Source organism: Mesocricetus auratus, unplaced genomic scaffold (genome assembly GCF_017639785.1).
Source record: "Mesocricetus auratus isolate SY011 unplaced genomic scaffold, BCM_Maur_2.0 Super-Scaffold_100010, whole genome shotgun sequence".
In the NCBI taxonomy this organism is placed as follows: Eukaryota; Metazoa; Chordata; class Mammalia; order Rodentia; family Cricetidae; genus Mesocricetus; species Mesocricetus auratus.
Window position 1 is genome coordinate 36301022 of NW_024429194.1, and position 20646 is coordinate 36321667.

Consider the following 20646-nt stretch of genomic DNA (forward strand, 5'->3'; position numbering starts at 1 on the left):
CTCTATGTGAAGACATCCTGACTTGTAGCTCATGGTTTGTGATGAGATCAGCTGCATTTGGTACACTAACATCAAGAGACTGAAAATATAAGAGACAAGCAGATCCTGATGGAATACGAGGCAAGTAGAGTTATTTTGTATCGAAGGGAGTGTGGAGATGGAGGTTGGGATGTGGAGCTAGGAAAGAAAGCGAAGATGATTAAAGTGAGGGAAGGATGAGGATAATCGCTGAGGAACTAAGTACTATAAAAGGTCATTGTGTTCTTGGACAATGCCAGTGGTTATGGCAGCACTTAGAGATGATCAGGAGAGTCCCGAGTCCAGATCCTTTCACTGGCACTTCTCTGAGTTCAGTGGAGAATTTTCATCAAGCATTTAGGATGCCAAAATAAGAAATGAGGTGACACTGGGTAGAAAAACGTTATGAGCGTATGACAAATTGCCCCACCATTACATTTCATTCACAGAAGATATACATTCTAGTATAAAACTCAGAGTAACAAGCCATCTATTTCTACACAGTGACATCTCCTTTTGACAGGTTTTAGTCTTTCTGATATCAAATTAGATTTTAATACTAACTGTAACAGGACATTTTACTAAATGACCAAAATGGTTCTTATTTTTACAAAGTGGATACAGCCCTTTGGTCGTCTGCCCTTTCCCATACCTAATAATATTTTTAAAGCTAATATTATCTGTTTGCATGTTTGACTTCTACAAAACATTGTTTAGGAAAGAATACTGTGACTAGAAGGAACTAAAACAGACTGGTTGTGGAATGAGTTATGGGATGATCAAGGAATATTGTAGACAAATAGTAAACTTAAGGTTAAATGTATGCTCTGTAAAATTCTACATATGAAATGCTTAGTAAGCTTGTGATGTTAGGAAGCTCTGGATGCTTGCAGGTCGGTGTGAGGGGAGCTTCACTGGCCTTTGTCTCCCATGCATGAGAGAGTAGTGCCAAGCCCCATCTTCCTGTCCTTCAGTGCCAACTTCATGCTGCCATAAGTCTTTGTTTCCTGCCTGCGTCTCTGCAAAATGCAGAGCTGATTTTCTTAGGACAGAACTTTCCAAGTCTTAGTTCTACTGGCTCAACACTGGAAGGACTAAGATTAAGCAGAAAACTAAAGGCTAGAGAACTTAGCATGTTCAAGGGTCTGGGTTTGACCGCCTCCCCATTATAAGTAAAGAGAAGATATACAACCTCATTAGCATGCAACCGATTTGAAACAATCTGTCCTTTCTCTCAACTCCTATTATAAAGACCTGTTTCCAGTCTTGCTTAGAGCTCTAGAGTAATGTTGTAGTACCCAGTGTAGACAACACATCAAAATGTCAAAGAGCATCAGTGATGTGGCCAAGAGTTTCACCCACTTTACTGCTACTATTGCTCCTGGCTTTACAGAAACCTTGTAATAGTTTCTTTGTCTTTGGGGTTTTGTAAACCATGAGAGTGAAAACACATAGTTGAATCAAGAATCTCAAATATAGTGACTCTAAGGATCTTCTAGGATTTAAGGTCTACATGAAAATGGTGTTCAGAAATAGGACAAAAGTCTAAAGTTATAGGCTGCATTGCTATGCCTGAGCTGAATTGGGGTGTGTCTTGATACCCTAAATGCTTTGGACATATGCAAACAGTTGTGAATGCCACCCCTTTGAGAGTGATAAGTGAATAGGAAGACTCAATAACATGATTGGGCCATTTTATTTCTGGAGGAACATCATGTGTGTTCAGCTGCTGGAGAAAGGGCTGTTGAGCTAGGTATGGTTGTGTAAGCCTATAGTCCTGCACTTTGGTGGCTCAAGTGGGAGGAGGATGGTGAATTCAAGGCCATTGTATGTGACACAGACAGAGACAGAGAGAGACACAGAGAGAGACACAGAGGGAGACACACAGAGAGAGACACAGAGAGAGAGAGAGAGAATATAGAAGAAGGAAGGAAGGAAGGAAGGAAGGAAGGAAGGAAGGAAGGAAGGAAGGGCTGGTGAGCTGTAACTTTTTCCACTCAAATCTTTCCTCCAGCTGATGTCTTATTTTTTTAAGTATATAACAGGTTCACCATTCTTTCTCTTTCAGAAAACCCAGTATTGATTTGCAGAGAAAACACAGGTAAACCAGCTGACTATCTATAGAAGCCAGCTGGTGGTAAACATCAGTGGAAAGGGCACAGAGCTTCGTGCTGATGTTAGTTCCATGTTGAAATGGCCAAGGTTTTCTGACTAGACACTTCTCTGAAAACAGACTGTGTTCTCTTCATGAGGAACAGACCTAGATGGTTGGAAGGACACACTTGGAAGTAAGCGATCTTCCTGTGCAGTGAGGGCTCTTTTGTTTGTAGGAGAAATTGAACAACTAGAAGTCAGGGGAGTCAAGAAGCCTTGGAATAGCTGAGCTCATGGTACCTGGGAAGTTTGAAGGCTGCCTGCACTGTGCTCTGCCAACAGCCATAGTTCATGAATATGTGTCAGCTGATTGTACTCATCATATGAAAAATTGACTGGTTTTTGTGAGTGGTTCATCCTGATGGTCATCTGTGCTCCATTAGGTAGATTCAGAGAGTAGATATGGAAATGTCTATGCAGCAACTTTTTTTTTCCAAGATAGGGTATCTCTGTGTATGTAGCTTTGGAGCCTGTCCTGGAACTCGATCTGTAGACCAGGCTGGCCTCAAACTCACAGAGATCCTCCTGCCTCTGCCTCCCAAGGGCTGGGATTAAAGGCATATGCCACCACCTCCCAGCTCTGTGTCAACAACTCTTAAGGCTACTTCATTCTTTGGGGGTACAACTGAGGTCATGGTGCTGGTTCTTGTGAAAGAAATGTGAAAAGTGTGGGTGTCAGTGAGGAGACCTAGGTAATCTATTGAGCCTTTGGTAGTAGATCAGTATTTATCCCGGGTATACAAATGGACTTTGGACTCCAATCCAACAATGAGAGATGCACTCTCACCCTGAACTCTTGGGGGAGTGTCTAGGCCCTGCCCTGGATGAAATGACAGACTATGGACACCCCAATGGAGGGCCTCATCCTTCCTGGGAAAATGAGGGTATATTGGGGGGGTTGGTGGGAGGGCACGGGAGGAGGGGAGGGAAACAGAGAGGGACCTGGAATTGACATGTGAAGCAACCTTGTTTCTAATTTAAATTTAAAAATAAAAAATATATATTTAAAAAAATAAAATATTTGGTACTCAAAAGAAGAAGAAGAAGAAGAAGAAGAAGAAGAAGAAGAAGAAGAAGAAGAAGAAGAAGAAGAAGAAGAAGAAGAAGAAGAAGATGGAATTGCTTGTGTCAGCCCTAGCAAAACAAATCAAAAGCCAGGAAATTCTGAAATAAAAGGTCTTACGCATTACTCAGACTGAGTCACAAGTTCAGTGGCCACTAAAGCCTTATTTTAAAAAGTGCTTCCGTGGGACTACTTGTCCAGCAACTTCCTTTGCAACCTTGGTCTGATGTCAGTCTTGATAGTATTCACCGTGGCCAAAGATGGCCATTTTGAAATAGCTGCTGTGTGTGGTGAGATGGCTCAATGGGTGAACGACTTGTCTCCAAATCCCAGGGTTCTATTTCTGGGACCCACAGGGTAGAAGGGAAGAAGCAAAATATCTCCTTTAATTCCCTTAACTGTTTTGTCTCTAGAAACTTTCCTTTGCTTTGGTTTCCTGAGTATTTCCAAGATTTTTGTGAAGGATATTCCCACTAGGATACCCCGCTGTTCTTAAGGAATATCAGCATTCTTTGGAGAACATTTTAGTTTAGCATGGTGTGAGCTTTGTTGTATTTTAAATACCTCATTCACATTACAGATGTGATGGGAAATGTCATTCTGTAATCTGTCTCTTATTGGTTGTTGGATAAAGCAGTGTTGGCCAATAGGGAAGCAAGATAGGTGGGACTAAGAGTCAAGGATGACTCTGGGAAGGAGAAACACAGGGAGTCACGATGTAGCCGCCATAGGGGTAAGAAGTCCGGACCTTTTCTCCGGTAAGAGAAATACTTAGATTAACAATTATGCAGTAAATACTTAAGTCAGAGCTAGCCAGTAAGAAACAAGCAAGGCCAACAGCTTCATAATTAATATAGTGTCCTGTGTGTTCATTTGGGACTGATGCGGCTCTGGGACCAGACTGGCAGGAAGGCTTTACCCTACACAGATGGGTTTCCCTTTTGGTGCCTCCATGACCGCTTTTTTCTTTGGAGTATTTGAAAACAATCCATTTTTACTTTGACCTCGAGGTTTAGTTGTTGGACCAACTTGCCAACCCCCTACCATACCATGAAATGGTGTCATTGCAATGTGAAAACAACCTGTTAGGTTACAAAAAATTAGAAAAGAATTCCGGAGGGGGGGAATATATCGGGTGTTCCACATATGTGTGTGGTGGTGCACACATGCAATCCTGGCACTGGTGTGGTGGCTAGTTTGGTTGTCCACTTGGCTACATCTGGAATTAACTAACTCCCTCCTCCAATGCCTGGGCACATCTGTGAGGGTATTTTTCTTAATTAAATAATTTGAAGTGGGAAGACCCATTTTTAATCTGGATCTCTGAGGTGGAAAGACAGACCTTTAGTCCAGATCTTTTGAGGTGTGAAGATCTACCTTTAATCTGTGTTACACCCTCTACTGGAAGCCTATGTAAAGGACATGAAAAGAAGGAAGCTTTGCTCTTTGTCTGCTCTCCCTCTCTAGCAAGTGCACCCCTTCACTGGCATTAGAGCCTGCTTCTTTAGAATTCCAGTGTATATTGAAGACCAGCAGAGACATCCAGCCTTGTGGACTGATCAATTACTGGATTCTTGAACCTTTTGTTCATGGACCATTGTTGGATTAGCTGGACCTTAGTCTGTAAATCATCCTAATAAATTCCCTTTCTATACATATAGAAAGATTCATTCTAAAAGTTCTGTTATACTCTAGAGATCCCTGGCTAACTAGTGTTGCTTGCTGTCCTGTCAGCCTAATCTACTTGGTGGGTTTCAGAACTATGAGAATGCCTTTCCAAAAAGAAAGATGGTGCTGGAGATGCTCAGCAGTTAATATAGTGATAATGTATTAATGTAAGAGAAGTGGCTGTTCTTCCAGAGGACCTGGGTTCAGTTCCCAGCACCCGATAAGGTGGCTCACAGTCATTCATAACTCCAGTTTCAAGGATCCACTGACCTCGGTCTCTGCAGACTCCAGACATGTTGGCGGACACACATGCAGACAAAACATCCATATGCATATAACAAAAATAAAAAAATGAAGAAAGGTGGACAATGTTTGAGAAATGACATTTGAAGCTGCATATACCTGCACATACCTGCACATGTATGAACATTCCCTGATACACACACACATAAACAAAATTGGATCTGTTGATGTTAGGTCATGAGGCTTGGGGCTCATAAATACCTGAGGATTTATAGGCAGTTAATGGTTGCCAAGAGTGGAAGAGACATTTCTTTAGTGGTGTAGCCATTGACAAGTTGTTCCCTTAATAATCCCTCTCCCATGCTCCTGTAAGCCACACTAATTAAACTCATTGGAGAGGGGAAAAAACATGGAAGTAGAGGCACAGATTAGATGGAAAGAGGAAAGGACTTATCGGAATGGGGAGGGGGACAGCAGGGGTGAATACGATCAAAGTAAACTATATACATGTATGAAAATACAATGAACCACATTATTCTGTATAAATAATACATGGCAATAAAAGATCTTAAAAGAGAAAAGAAGTCCAGCGGCCTTCTTTTATTTTATCTTGCCTCCTTAGGTCAAACTAGCAGCTCTGCTGGGGTACCTGGCTGCATTCCTACTTAGATTAATGCCTCACCAAATGATTGCCAGCCACAAGCTGAATGTTCTTTTCCAGGGCAACTGTGTGTGTGTGTGTGTGTGTGTGTGTGTGTGTGTGTGTGTGTGTTTTCAATATGGACATGCTGAGAATTTTCCAAGTTTTTAAGCCTTTCTGCTTAAAACACTTTCACATTCTTTGGTACTGTCATAACAGTACTCTACTTCTTGGTAATAAGGTTTGTGTTAGTCCGAGTTCTCCAGAAATCTCAGGACAGTCTTGTGTGTGTGTGTGTGTGTATGTGTGTGTGTGTGAGAGAGAGAGAGAGAGAGAATACTTAGAGAGACATACACACCTAGAGATATATACACACAATAGATACACATATATACATGCATATACATAGATGGGGAGGGGGAAGGGGGAAGAAAAGAGATTAAATAAAGAGAACTACAGCATCAAGCTGAAAACTGAGTCTTGGCTGATACATGTGAGCTAGTTTACAAGTCATCAGGCAGAAAAGGATTCTTTCTAGTGTTGCCTTTTTTGGAGGGAAGAATCTATTTAGATCTTTAATAAAATGGATAGAGCCCACCCATATTGGGTAGGACAGCCTTTTTACTCACTGTGCTGATTCAATGTAAATTTATCTGGAAGCATCCTTACACACACTCTCAGAAGTTAATATTTAATCAAATATATAGATACCCTGTGACCCAGTCAAGTTCATGCATAAAATTAGCCATCAAAGAAAGTGATGGAGCCCAGATGCTGAACTTAAAGTGTTTGATTTAATTACAATGCTCCACTGCCTACCCATATAAATATTATTTATTCATTCTTGTGTAAGTTGCTTAACAACTCTATGAAGGCTTAAACATCTATTTAACTCACTAGCTTCATGATTTCCTAGTTACCATGCCCGAAACAACTTCATCAGTAACAATAACAATAATACTGATTCCACTGTTACCCAACAGTTATTGAGAAGAACATGAAGGAATGATCATGAGAATAAATGAAATGTTTTACATTTATTTATTTACTTACCTACTGATTTCTTTCTTGTGTGTGTGTGTTGTGCACATGCCACAGCACTTGTGTGGAGGAGGTTAGAGGACAACTTGTGGAACCATGTGGATCCTGGGGATCAAACTCAGGTCATCAGGCTGGTGACAAGCATTTTCACCCAATGAGCCATCTCACCAGCTATGCAAATAATTTCTAAACCATGAAGCCTAATGTAATGATATGCACTACAATGGCAAAAGTTGATAATTAGTCAACATTTCAGATGAGAAATCTGGGAATAGAGTGGTAGATGTCACTTTATCCTGTGTTTCTCAAGTGCCTACTGTGTACTAGATATTTTGTCTTTAGTCCTTAGTGAGATGCTCTGCTTAACATCTCCTGTGTTTAGCAGGATGGCGCTGGAATTAGGAGAGCAAGCAGACTTCAGATGGAGGAGGAATACTTCATAAAGTATGGCTGCCCCACTAATAACTAAGCTGAAGAGTAGTTAGTTATAGACAGAGTTGCTACAGAATTTATTACAGGAGTTTATCTCTTGCTGACTCACTGCCTGCCCTGGATTTCTGTACCAGCTTTATTGTGTTTTGTTGGTGATTGCCTTATGATATTCATGAGCTGTTCTAGAAAATTCCTGCCCTAGAATCATGAACTAGAAACTGTTTTTATCCATCCATCCATCCATCCATCCATCATCCTTCATCCACTTTGCATGTAAATGAAAGTAGAAGTTTGGTTTGCAAGCATTTGTGGTTTGGCCATGCTTGCATTTCAGGTGCTTAAAAACCACATATGCCATCTTTTAAGAGACATAAACCTCAACCAAAGCCAGGCTTAGGATATCAGCTTATTATCTACTGCTTTGTACTCCATAGGAAGAGGATAGTCTCTCACTTTCTTCTCCTGGATAATGAGACAGAATATCCCCTAGTCAGAGGAGGTGATGAACATTGAGTTATCTTCCCTCCTCTGCCCCTGGCTCTCACTGGGCCATCGCCCTGGATACTGTTTGAAAGACTGCAGGCCACAGCTTCTAAGTAAGGATGTGTTCGAGATAATGAGAAACAGACTTCTACCGGGTAAGTAAAGTTTTCCATAGCTGGTCTCTGAGGCGCCTGTCCAACAAACTCAAGGCTGAGCTAATCACAGCCCTTCCTGAAAATGAATACTCAGTTTTTAAGCATATAGAAAGATTATTTTAGCCAAAATGTAATATTGAAAATAGAGGTAAATTAGTTCCTGGGTTAGCATAGAGCTATTAGCCAATAAAGTGGGTGCAAATTTTTATTATAGAGTTCTATTGCTTAATCACATATTTCTCTAGAGGGAAAATGGATACTTTTGTTTATATTGAAAAGAATCTCATTTATGATTTCTTTGTGGGTGGTTTGTGTGCTTGTGATATGGTTTAATTTATTCATTTATTGCACTATAAATAAACCTACAGCTTAGGTGCAAATGGTTTCAAATTGTCCTGATTTGATTTTGAGGTGTCATGTTCCCTTGAATGGAAAAGAGAAGAGAAGAAAATAGTGATAATATTAACAGAAATGACAGTAGAAATAACATTTTTCACAGTGCTTTGCAAATTTCACTAACAAAAATTTTATCTTTCAACTTATAAAACTCTGAGAGGAAGGTCTTTGACCTACATGTCAGTGAGCGCACCATCATCCCTACTTCTTATTGTTTTAATACTTTATCTGTGTATATACATATTGTTTCTTATGGTTTTGTATTATTACCCTAAACTTAAGCCTAACCCTATAAGACACAAACCACATGCTGCCAAATTACACCAGTATCATTAGAAGATGATAGTTAATAAATTAAATATAGCCCTACTATATTACTCCAAGTAAAATATTTTAAATAAATAAGGTTAGGATTTTATTTTCAGAGCATTATGTCTCTATAAAACTAAAAGTCTGCAGCATACATTTGTGAGAAAAGAAGTCAACACTCAACACTATGCAAATAAGAAAAGGAAAACTTAAAGTGACATAAAAAGCCATTGGTAGCTGCTCAATGCATATCATTTCCTTCTTTATTTGGGGACAGCAATATCTTATATTCCCAGCACTGTGCTGGGTTGTCTTGGAGATAAAAGTCTGTTTAGGGCATGCTACCTGCCTGCATGTGGTCTGAACTCTAACTGGAAAGGCAGGGTATGGCCACCTTTGAGCCAGTCACTGTGGCCAGCCCTGCCTCTGTCATGTAGCCACCCTGGAGTGTCTGTCTGAGGTCAGGCTCGGTCCATCCAACCACACACACTGAGAAAGGAGGCAGTTAGTTCCCCAATGTGAAATCAAAGTATTGTTTCCAGATGGAGTGAATGGATGATGGGCAACAGATGTCCACTTTGGGTGCTTCTGACACCCAGATTGTGAAGAATTCCCAGGCATCCCCCCCATGCCTTTTCCCCTCAATTCCCTCCTCTTCAAGGCAATTCTGATATCTCCAATTGCAAAACGGGATGCCTCTGTCTCTCTGTTTCTCTCTGTGTCCCTCTGTCTCTCTCTCTCTCCCTCCATGGGCTTATATAAGTGATGGCTAGCATAGTTGATATGGTACTATTTTAGTACATATTTCAAACATAATAACTTAAAGAGCCTTTTGTGGGCAGTTTTGAGGATTTAGCCATAATGTATAATGCAGTGTCTATGGGGATATGTGTGTTTGGAAGCCAAACTAAAACCAACAGATGAATTCTTGAGACATAAACTAAGATTGTGTGAGCTCAAGCAATGTCTAAATTGTGCAGCAAAATCTGGATAGGCTGAGACTACTCAAGGGATAATTGCATTCAGACTTTGAGCCTGGCAAAGAGGTAGGCACCATGATAGTATCAGCTCATCCGTTAATGCTTTGTTTGGCATCAAAACCTGGCTGGTTTTTCCCATGTGCTCTTACAGTATGAGGGTGTATTGGGTCTTATGTCTCAGGGCAGCTGAATACATTTTGCTCTTGGCCTCATTCATAATTTTAAATATGCCCATCTGAAACTGTATCCCTGGTTATATTATTCTTGGCCCTCTTTTAAGTCCTAACCCACAAGTGATGCTGTTGAGAGATGGGGTCTTTGGGAGGTAATTAGGTGAAAAGGACAGAATACTCATGAATGGAATCAGTGTTCTTGTTGAAAATTTTACATTTGAATTATATGTAAATGGGCACTTTGCTGGTATGGTATGTCTGTGATTCACTCGCTTGCCTGATGCCCTCAGAGGCCAGAAGAGGGAGCTGGATCCCCTGAAACTTGAGTTACAGACAGTGCTGTGCTACCACGTAGGTGCTAGGAATGGAACCCAGGTCCTCTGGAAGATCAGGCTCTTAGCTGCTGAGCCATCTCAGCAGCCCCAGGACCAGCAGACTTATAAAAAACACCCCCAAAAGAGCTCTCCTTCTCTTTCTACCCTGTGGGGATATAACAAGAAGACCAAGTGATGGGCAACCCTCACCAGAACTCAACTGTGCTGACCCACTAGTCTCAGACCTGAAGTATTCAGAACCACAAGGAATACATTTCTGCTGTTTGTAAGGATCTATTTCATGATGTTTTGGTAACAGCCTGAACCAAGGTCCTACCCACATCCTGAGAATCATTGCTTCGCATGTCAAAACCCATAATAACTAACTTCCCTATGATTGATAACATACATCCTTAACTCACTATGGCCTATAAAAATAGTGCTATAACCTTTTATGTAAGAAGTTACAATACTACACTTTCCTTTTCTATATTTCTAAGTCTTTGGTTATTGATTTCATGCACTTTTCTTCTCCATATAAAACCCACATGGCAGTTTGCTTTTAATGGTCTTCTTTATCCTTTGAAGATTCTATAAACATTAGTATTTTGTAGTTAGCCATTTCTAACTGACTACATCCTTTTTGCTTATCCGTTTTCATTTAACATTGTGGGAAGTGCTTGAATAGAGCTGTGGGGAGTCTTGAGTACAGTAAAATCACTTCAGAGCAGCAACAATGAATTTCATACCCTTAGCTGGTAGAGAAGTTCCATGCGAACCAGGGAAATGGCTTTCTGAAGATCTAGCCTAGAAATCCATGGACCAGGCTTCAATAGTGGGTACATGCCTATGGTATAAGAAAGAATGTGTCTGGTCTTTCTCCCTGGTTCAGGGAAGGAACCTCTAAGCCAAAGAATTTGTCTGGTCTTTCTCTGCATCCAGGGAGAGAGAGCTACTAAGCCATTGGAATTTCCTGAGGGATAGGGATATTTGTTATTCATGGTGGTCCCTGATCAGTAATAAAATGACTCAAGACCAAGCCAGGCCATACCAATACTATACATGAGATTAGAGGATAGGGCTTTTAACTGCATATCATCCCACCTTCTGAACCTCTTGGGGACAGAAGAAGAAAGTGGGCAGGTTGAGATCAGTTCCATTAGTCATGTCTTCACACTAACCCCCAGTGCAAACTATGGGCACTGAAGCGCTGGGTAGCTTCCAGGTGACACACTGGTTTCCTGGGAGGGTGACACATCTGATGATACCCTGGGGACAATGCACAGATCTCTGGGACCCTCCCAGACATCTCTTTATGTAACTTTCTGTTTGATTTGTTCTAATTGATATCCTTTATAAAAGAATATCAGTTATAATTATGTGCCTTTGAGAGTTCTGTAGACTGCTTCTGTTCATAGCAACGAGTTGGTGAAAATTGTCAAGACCCAAGGATCCCTGAATTGGGCCTGGCATCATGCGAATTGAGGGCAGGATTGCTGGAAGTGGTGTTTTCAGTTCTGGGTTCTGAAACTAACTCCGGGAATCAGAACGAAGCCTCACTGAAGAATTATAACCAAAAGTATTCGCAGGATCTGGCACACAGCAGGACAGGGTGCAGCGCAGCTCTGTGCATCCCAGACAGGATCAGTGTGAAGCCATCCACGCTATCCCCAGCTGATGCGGAGGAAAGCCCTGTGACCAGAGCCCCACTTAGTATTGTGTCCAAATGCCACAGTGAGAAGGAGGAGGAACATGAGAGCCTCTGAGAAGGGGAAACAGCTCCACTAGGTAAAGTGAAGGCTGTAAGTTTATCTGCTTTAAGTTAGAAGAGATTTTTTAAGTGTGTGTGTGTGTGTGTGTGTGTGTGTGTGTGTGTGTGTGTACATGTACCAGAGGCCAAACCTGTTCCCCAGTAGTTAGCCACTGTGTTTTTGGAGACAGGGCTGCTCAGTGGGACTTGGGGCTTTAGTTATGCTGACTGACCAGCAAGTCCCAGGGATTCTCCTGTCTCTGCCTTCCCAGCACTGGGATCACAAGTGTGTGCAGCCACGCCCTGCTTTCTACGTGGGTTCAGGGACAAAACTTGGCTCCTCATACTTGCTTAACAATCACTTTACCAACTGTGCCATCTCCTCAGTCCCAGAAAGTTCTTTATAATCTCTTTATTAGCAAAGCTTGCCACTCTGAAGCAACAGGATTGCCTATTTCCTGCCCGCACCTCCAGGCTCCCAAGTATATGCCGCAGTCACTAAAAGTGAATCCACCATATAGTTTATTATAATCTCACTTTCATTTCTCCTAGGGTTTCCTTTTGGGCTCAGTTTTCCATAATCAACAGCCCCACATTTTCCTATGCTGTTGTCAAATTATGTATCAGGTGGGCTGCAGCAGAGCCATGTGATTTCCACAAAGCACACAGACTATAACCCAGTGCCTCCGCAGTTTCCATGGGTGTTGGTCCAGGTTGTGCTTTGGGCCTTTGTGAGGGTGTGTGTGGCCTACAAGATTCATTTAAATTAATGTATTAGGTGCTGGAAAGAAATAGTGGCTAAGAAACTGGTTGAGACGTGTGTGTGTGTGTGTGTGTGCATGCGCGCGCACGCGCGTGCTTACGGAAGGCAATGGACAACTTGATGTCTTATTCCTCAGGGTCTGCTCATTCCTTAAAATTGTTTACATCTATATGTTTATTCGCTTATTTGTATTCTGCATGCACAGAGGTAGACATGCATCCCACGATGAACATGTGGAGGCCAGGCGACAACCTTCAGGAATCTCTCCTTCTACCACGTGGGTTCTGGGGCCACACTCTAACTTTGTTGTCAGGCTTAGGCGGCAGGTGTCTTAACTCAATGACCAGCTGCTGGCTCCACCCTTCTTTTTAGCTTATCGTGTTGGGAGTGGAATTTCGGGACTCACACATGCTAGGCAACACACTTGACTGCTTAGCTACATTCCAAGCTCTCACCTTTTTTTTTTTTCTGAGGAGGGTGCTCTCATTGTTCTAGCACTAACCAGGGCGGCTAAGACATCTGACCACTGATACCCAGGCATCCTCCATCCTCCTGTCTCTACCTCCGCAGCATTGGGATGTGCAACACCACATCATACCTGGTTTTCAGAGTGGTTTTGGGTACTACACACAGGTCCTCATGCTTGGACAACATGTTCTGGTTAAGAGCTTTAAAATTATTCATTTATTAATTTTAAAATTATAGTTGTTTTCCTGATTGAGTTATAAATTTAGTAGGGAGGAAGGAAGATAATTAACTTTAGCAGACTTTTAAAACTGCTGTCTCTGTATAAGTTACAACCAGTGAGAAATAGTTGAGACTTTAGTTATGCTTGAATCCTTGAGTCCCTCTGCTCTGTGCTCCTTGTCTGGTGAAGACCCAACATCAGACCGTCAGAGGGCCTGGTGCTGGGAGCCCACATGAGTGGGAGAGGTAACATCCGGAGACAGGAAATGGGAGAGCAAGGCTTGCTCTCTGACAACAGCCTCCACTAGTCTTGCTTCCTTAGAAAAGGCAGCATCCTCAGTGACCTCAAGGCAAGCTCCTCTTAAAAGTTCACACTACTTGCCAGCACTATCCTACATGAATGAGGGAACAACTTAAACCCAAACCAGGCACCCTTCCTTGCCTGTGTTGAAGTCTCCTCCTCGGGTCCTTCTCCCCATCTTTTTCTGATATTGAACCCATTATTTTCTATGTTTAAAATTAATTTTGCATTCATTCTGGTTTTATTAACATATATTAATTATACATAGTAATGTGTTCCATTGTGCCCTCCTCGTACATGCATTTTGCTAATAGTCACTCCTGTTCTCTGTCTTAGTCCCTACCCACTTCTGTTGACCCCCTCCTGTTTTTTCTCAACCAGTCCCCCTTCTACTTTCTATTGGGTCTTTTTTTGGTAAGCCAATGAGATTCACTGTGGTTACCTATAGGTGCACATGGGTGAAGGGTTATTTGTAGGAACGAAAGCATGTGGGTGTCTATATCGCTGAAGGAAACTTACTTTCTTTCCCCGCCGCCGTTCACTGAACTGCTTCTAGATTCTCGGGGAAGCCTGGGGTTTCATGAGCCCCTCTTCCTCCATGACGGGTGCTGGCAGGTCTGACCTTGTGCCCGTCTTAAGCAGGTATTCACAGCTGCTGTGAGTTCTCAGTACAAAGCCCGTGCTATTCCCGGAAGACAGCATTCCGCGGCACTCTGTCCTTTCTCCTCCAGCTCTTTGTTCTTTCATCTCCCTCTTCTATGATGTTCCTTGAGCTTTGGAGGGGTGACGATGTAGATGTCTCATTTATGACGGAGCGTTCGGCAATCACTTATTCTCTGCAGTTTGATCAGCTATGAGTCTCTGCAGTTACGACAGCTTCTGGCAAAATGCTTCTGTGACCCAAGCTGGAAAAAGCACTAATGCACTGACACAAAGGTAATTATTGAAAAGGCAATTTGACCTGAACCTGGCCTTTCTATATACCTCCAGATGCTCTACCATTGAGCTATGCCCAGCCCTGCATCCTCACTTCCACTGATACTGCCTGATTAAACCATCTTCATTCTTTTATTTTTTGCATGTATATACTTATTTGCATATATGTAACAGTGATAATTACAAACTATATGGCCATGAATTTGAAAGGGAGGGGGAAGAAAGGAGGGGTCAGAGAGAAGAGAGGAAGGGGTAAATGACATAATATAAAAAGAAAACCATGTAAGACTAGTATCAAGACATTAAAATATACTTGATATTTTTCTAGACATGGTACTATGACCTAAATTAATCCATTCTTCTTTTTTTAAGTTGGAGATTTATTTGTTTTTATCAAAAATACATACAGAATCAAGCTCTTAGTTCTCTGCCTGTCACTTGAGACTATCCATCATCTGGGCCCTGTTGACCCTTCCAACCAGTGTGTCCCTGCTCCTTAGACACACTCTAGGTTTACCATCTTCATTCTTTCACATGGCTTTATACAATCTAATTCTCCAAGGCTAAGCATTTCCCATTGGTCCTGTCTTAAGTTCTATGTTCCCCCTTTACAGTATAGCTCATACTTCCCTCATTTTTGCATTCAATGCAACTTCCTCTGCAAGCATTTCTTCAGTTAGATGGGAATTCAAAGTTTGCAGTGGGCTCAAATATTTTATTATCTTGTTTTTGCTTTTTTTAAAATTAAAGCTTAAGGAATTGTACTTTAGAGAGTTTTGGGGAAACTCTGCCCTAAGTTCATTGCCTATTATTTCCATGGTCATATCTGTCTACCTAGAAAAATGTCTAGTAACATGTTTCCTATATATCCCACAGATAATCCCTAGCAAATCTATTTTTTAAATTAATTAATTAACTCAATTCTATGTCTTAATGTCTGATCTATTTTGGAGACAGTTCCATGAGCTGCTGAGAAGTATGTGTGTTCTTTAGTGTTTGGGTGTAGTGTTCTGTAGATGTCTGTTAGGGCCATTTGGCTTACCTTTTTAATTTTTCTTGGATGAGCAGTCTAGAGGTGAGAGCAGGGTGTTAAAGTCTCCCACTATTACTGTGTTGGGGTTAATCTGTGGCTTTACATCTAGTAGTATTTGTATTATTAGTTTACCTGTGTTCATTGTGTGTATTCTTAAAATTTTAATATCCTCTTATATATTGTCTCCTTAATGAGTATGAAATGACCTTTATCTATTCTGGGTAGTTTAGATTTGAACTCTATTAGTCGAATATTAGAATTGCTACTCCTGCTTGCTTCTTACTATGATTTGCCTGGAATACCCTTTTCCATTCTTTTGTCCTAAGGTGGAGTCTCTCTCTGACAGTCATATGTGTTTCTTGGAAGCAGCAAATAGATGTAACTTGCTTTATAATCCAATCTGATGGTTTGTGTATTTTTGCTAAGATTTGAAAGCTTTAATATTCAGAGTTACTATTGAAAGATGTGCATTAATTCTGGGTTTTGTTGATGTTGTGGCATTTTCTTAGGTGTCTTTTGACTAATTCTTCTAGTGTTGCTTATTTTTTCACTTGGGTGAATTTATGTTTCTCTTCCATCCAAAGCATTATCCTTTAGAGTTGGCTTAGCGGCCATTAATTCCTTTACTTTATTCTATTATTATGAAAATCTTTCACTTAGTCTTCATGTGTAAAAGATAGTTTTGCTGGGTATAAGATTCTGAGTTGGCAGTTGTGCTTTTTCAGACCTTAGAGTACATCTTCCCAAGTCTTTCCAGCTTTAAAATTTATTAACAGCTGTCATCTTGATTTGTCTGCCTTTATATATGATTTTTGTGCTTCTTTCTTGAAGCTTTTAATATCCATCTTTGTTTTATATATTTGGCGTTTTAATAATAATATGTCATGCAGAATTTATTTTCTGGTCTTGCCTGTTTGGTATTCTATAGGCCTTTTATACCTGTGTGAACATTTCTTTCTTATAATTTGGGAAATTTTCATCTATGAGTTTGTTGAGTACTTTTCTCTTCTTTTACCTTAGAATTGTTTTAGAATTTCCTTCTTCCAAGCTTGAAATTTGTAAATTTGGTGTTTCCATACTATTCCAAGAATCCTACTTGTTCTGTTCTTTCATTTAAAAAAACCACTTTCTTTGATTAAAGGGCCTACTCCTTCTTCTTTGTCTTCAGACCCTGAAGTTCTACACTTCTCCTGATTCATTTTGTTGCTGAGGCTTTCCACTGAGCTTTTTATTTAACTACTTGAAATGTTCATTTTCAGCTTCATTTCAGTGTAGTTCTTTGGTAATCCTATCTTTTTTATAGAATTCTCTTTTATATCATTTTTATATCCTACCTTTTTTGTCTCCCTCATTTTCTTCAGTTATCTGTGTTTTGTTACACTTCTATTAGTTTATTCCTGACCTCTTAAGGTTAGTTTAACTGTTTATTCACATTTTCTTTGAATTCTTTGAATATGTTTATAACTGTTCTTTTGGATTCTTTGTCTTGAAATTTGTCTAAGTTATTCTTCATGGGAACAATTACTAATGGACTGCAGATTTGGGACAAGGGAATGTTGTTTTGTTTTTTTATTGCTTCTGTTTTTGTCATGGGACCTGTACACCTGTAGTTAGGTTGTTGATTATGGGTTTTCCTATGTGTCTGTAGGCCACAGAAATCTGAGACAGGGTTGTGGACTGGACAGATTAGAGGGAGGTCTCCAGGAGGTGGAGACAAGGAAATAGTGTCTCTCTCTCATCAGAGTCATGTGGAGCAGGTGGCTCAAGTAGGTTCCATGAGGATGAGGAAGGGCACTGGCAGTCACTGGAGGTATGGCAGTGGCTATGGGGGCTTCCTCTTCCTCTTCCTTTTCCTTTTTCTCCTCCTATTCTTTTTTTTGTGTTTCTTTTGGTCTTTAGTCGTCTTGTAACTGGTAGGCTTGAATGTTTGCTTTATAATCACTAAATTATTTCATTAAAAACACATGCTTTTCTTATATGCATTGAAAGATCCACACCTAGACTCTCACAAATAATTCTGTTTCTCACTAACATGTGGGTTCTTCTGTCTATCTTAGTGCTTAGCTTTACCAATTTTCTTTCCATAAGAAAGTGAGTTCATTTAAAAATATAAAAAATACAAACCTGGTTTACGAATACCCTGAGCAGAGTTATTGTAGTTCTTTCTTTTAATCTTTCACTGTCTTCTGAGAGCTTCTCATAGGTTTGACAAGGCCACTCTTGACATTAGGAAAAAATGATGAAATCTGAAAGCACAGGAGGTGGTCTAGAGATGTGAAAGCCCAGGAGACACAGAGTCAGCTGACACACCCTACACCGCCAAGGACAGACTCACTCTTCTCCAGCCCTTTTTTTCTGGGCTCATCTGCATAGGTTCTCTGGGGATCTCTTATGTGATTACATTGCTAAGAAGAGGAAGGGTTTTTTGGCTTGTAGACTACATGGATGGGCCAACTCACTGCCTGAGAGGTAGTGTTCATCATACAAAACTCTAAAACGTTCCTTTCGCCTAGATCAGTTGGACTAAGTAATTTCAGATGGAACTGAGAATGTCCATTAGAGTTATAGTCAAGCTGAAGAATGGAAACAAATCACTTATTAGAGTATCATTCCTAAGAAGGATCAGGCAGTACCCAGAAGCTCACCGGCTCTACTTTGTACCCCACAGGTTTTGTTGCCTCAGCTAACTACTTCATGAGGAATGTTGGTTTCTCAGTATAGACATGGCATTTTTATTTGTAGGAAAACATGTAGCTATTTCAGATTATTGTACTTGGTGTTGGCCATACTGTCATCTATTTCTCTTGCTTCTCATTCCAGAAAGTATTGCAATATATGCTTCTCAAAAGAAGCTTAGCAAATCACAAGTGACTAGTGTATGGAAAGTATTTCATCACCAACACATACACAAGCACACACATTTTGGTTACTACTTTGGTAAAGTACAAAATATCTTCTATCATCAAGGAGTCATTTGTTTATTGTTTTTTCTTGATTGGCAAAGGAAGCCCTGTTGGTGTGGTCCAACAGATGTTAGTTAGCATGTTGAGCAGAACACAAGTTGGAGAAAGGCAGTGAATGGGCCTAGCAATGCAGTGGCAGATGCCTGGCATGCAGGCGAAAGTCCTTCTATGTTGAACTTATATTTCTTGAATCTCAATATCCATAACTATGATCTGAGAGTCCTGTTGGCATTGAGGTTATGTTTTGGGAGGACAAGGATGAGACCTAAAATACTGAATTACTGTCAGGCTCTAGGAGATGCTGATGAGCAGAACTCATTCGGAACAGCAAAGTTAAAGCTCCTTTTTTGGTCTCAAGGCTTGGCAGCAGTGACAGCCTGAGCTGTACTGTGTAAGGCAGCACCTCTTGCATACCTAAGGGAGGGGTGCCTTTCTCTCTTCCTTTCTTCTCCAACCAAGATCAGAATGAAAATAGCAGCATTTGCCACAAATGGGTCAGCAGTATTCTAAAGGAGTAAATGGCAATTGGCAGTTGGCCTAAGTGGCCTGTGGACAGAGTAGAGATTGATGGCCTACACCAGAGGAAGCCGAGATCAACTGACTCTGGAAAAGTACATAAAACACCACCACCTTGGAGGATTCCCAGGGAAGGAAGCTGAGGCCCAGCTTGCTTGATAAATGGAGTCTTGAGTTGCCATAAATAACAGGTAAAATGACCTTTCTTATTTATGTTTACAGACTGGGGAAACCTGGGCTTATGGGGAATGAGTCAGGTTTGAGAGTTCTGACTTAGTATTGCAGAACACCTGTGTTTCTGGCTTTGCATGTGTGTTGTGAGTCATTGTGTTGACTGGCGTTTGCAATTAGCTGGTTATTACTGAAATCAGACCATCCTGGACAGGATAGGACCTCTCCAGTAGTAGCGACCAGTGATCCTATGAATCAACAAAGAACAAAACTGTTTTGACTGCATATTGGCTGCTGTCTCCTTGCTTGCTTCATGGCATTCCTGGAAATGGCCTTAAAGCAGAAAAAAATGTTAAGGAATGAATCATTTTCTTGTCTCCTGCCAGAGGATAGCCAACATTTACCTTCACTTTATACTCAATTGTGTTCCTGAATCTACAAGGCAGAAGGTTGACAAGTTGACTTGAAGACCAATGAATCAGCAGGGAAATTACTGAATGAATGAATCTATGAAGTGAAAAGTAAAATAGAGGGTTTTGTCAGCACGATCCAAGCAGCGGATGGATGGGCATCAAAAAGGGACAGCACTGAAGCTGTTTTCACATTTTTCTTTTCTGAGTATTAATAATTGAGAGTTGCTTAATCTGCAAATTCCCCCTCTAAGAACCATCTGAAAAAGAAAATCCTTGGCGGAGGCAATGGCTGTGCTGGTAAAGTACTTGCTTTGCAGAAGACGTGTGTTCAAACCCTGTAGAACCCATGTAAATAAAGCTGAGTGTGGTTGTAATGTGTGTGGGTCCAGTGTCAGGCAGGCAGAGACAGGTAGATCCTAGGGTTTCACTGGCCAGTCAGATTATTCTGTTTGGTGAATTTTGGTTAAGTGAGAGACTTTGTCTCAAACCAAACAAGCAAACAAACAAACAATTGTGCCTGAGGAACAACTAAATTGCACCCACACATGCAGGGACATGCACATTAAAAAGAGAAGAGACTCATGGATCCATCCTCAACTGGGAAAGGTACTTGGAATAGATTGCTGTAGGTGCCAAGCCTTGGGAGAGGGAGGACAACCTGGGGGACAGAAGGTAGCAGCTGGCTGGAATGTGGACAAGATTCTTACTAAAGACAAATGCAAATTGGGATGTTGCCCCCATAGCAGATGCCTATGCAGTATTTGCTGTGTGCCAGCTGCTGCTCTATGGGCCTTGAGTAAGGAATCCTTGTGTCAAGGTCATTGACACATCCTTCTAGAGCTTTGAAGATCTAAGGTACAGAAATTTAGTGTCTCCATCTCCACTCTTCCTTTAGCATAAACTTCACTTAGGCGGGGGATGGAGAGATGTACTGTTTCTTATTTTTACTTTCTTTTGTGTTTTTTTCTGGTAATTCACAACTTTATCAAGTACAGATATTGGTTGCTAATGGATGGGTGGATGGATGGATGGATGGATGGATGG

The 20646-nt window shown here is 41.0% G+C and overlaps 1 long non-coding RNA gene across 2 annotated transcripts in view; it reads right to left on the minus strand.

Annotated features, from left to right (window-relative positions):
* The window catches only part of LOC121142629, a 28591-nt gene extending 14221 nt beyond the window's left edge, over nt 1–14370 (minus strand). Inside the window, exon 1 of one of the 2 annotated variants that reach the window (XR_005879656.1) lies at nt 14090–14370. This is a non-coding gene — a long non-coding RNA (uncharacterized LOC121142629). The remainder of the gene's footprint in view (nt 1–14089) is intronic. The other variant, XR_005879655.1, reaches the window with a different exon arrangement.
* Nucleotides 14371–20646: the final 6276 nt, after the last annotated feature.